This window comes from Rhinopithecus bieti, unplaced genomic scaffold (assembly GCF_001698545.2).
Source record: "Rhinopithecus bieti isolate Rb0 unplaced genomic scaffold, ASM169854v2 scaffold_32081, whole genome shotgun sequence".
NCBI classification, from domain to species: domain Eukaryota; kingdom Metazoa; phylum Chordata; class Mammalia; order Primates; family Cercopithecidae; genus Rhinopithecus; species Rhinopithecus bieti.
The window spans coordinates 1,678,999-1,680,125 of record NW_016814436.1 but is presented as its reverse complement, the minus strand read 5'-3'; the positions used below and the strand labels follow the sequence as shown (position 1 = coordinate 1,680,125).

Below are 1,127 nucleotides of genomic sequence, written 5' to 3'. Positions count from 1 at the left end.
ATTAGACTCAAACCAAGTAGCTGAGAGATTTTTCTTACTTCTGCAGCCTTGGAGGGTGCCCTAATGAAGTTAGAAGAGAGGTAAAGTCATATATTTTATTTTTTGTTATTTAGTTTTTATTTCATAATCATGAACTTAACTCTGCAATCCAGCCAGGCACGGAAGGGAACGAGGAAAACAGGGAACCCAAAGGGAACTGCAGCGAGAGCACAAAGATGATAGGAAACTGCGAGCAAATGGGGTGGAGGGTGCTCTCCTGAGCTGCAGAAGGAATGGTCTGCTGGTTAAGATAAAACTCAAGTCAAACATATTTGAGTTGTCCACAGTCAGCAGTGGTTGCCTTCTTGCTGGTCTTGCCGTTCCTGGACCCAAAGCACTCCATGGCCTCCACAATCTTCATGCCTTCTTTCATCTTGCCAGAGACCACATGCTTGCGTCCAACCACTCACTCTTGGCAGTGCAGATGAAAAACCGGGAACCGTTTTTGTTGGGTCCAGCATTTGCCGTGGACAAGATGCCAGGACCTGTATGCTTTAGGATGAAGTTCTTATCATCAAATTTCTCCCCGTAGATGGACTTGCCACCAGTGCCATTATGTCGTGTGAAGCCACCACCCTCACACATGAACCCTGGAATAATTATGTGAAAACAGGAACCCTTGTAAGCAAATCCTTTCTCTCCAGTGCTCAGAGCATGAAAGTTTTCTGCTGTCTTTGGAAGCCTGTCTGCAAACAGCTTGAAGGAGACGTGGCCTAAGGGCTTGCTGTCGATGGCTATGTCGAAGAACACAGTGGGGTTGACCATGGCTGATAGTACGGGGCTCCTGGTGGCCGTGGCACCTGCCTATTTTATTTTATTTTTGAGATGGAGTCTCGCTCTGTTGCCCAGGCTGGAGTGCAGTGGCGTGATCTCGGCTCACTGCAACTTCTGCCTCCTGGGTTCAAGCGATTTTCGTGTCTCAGCTTCCTGAGTAGCTGGGATTACAGGTGCCCACCACCACGTCTGGTTAATATTTTGTATCTTTAGTAGAGACGGGGTTTCGCCATGTTGGCCAGGCTGGTCTCAAACTCCTGACCTCAAGTGATCTGCCCGCCTCAGCTTTCCAAAATGCTGGGATTAAGGCATGA

At 48.1% G+C, this 1,127-nt stretch overlaps 1 pseudogene; it reads right to left on the bottom strand.

Moving 5' to 3' along the window:
- Positions 1 to 301: 301 nt before the first annotated feature.
- LOC108514481 (peptidyl-prolyl cis-trans isomerase A pseudogene) lies at positions 302 to 804 on the bottom strand (annotated as a pseudogene).
- Positions 805 to 1,127: the final 323 nt, after the last annotated feature.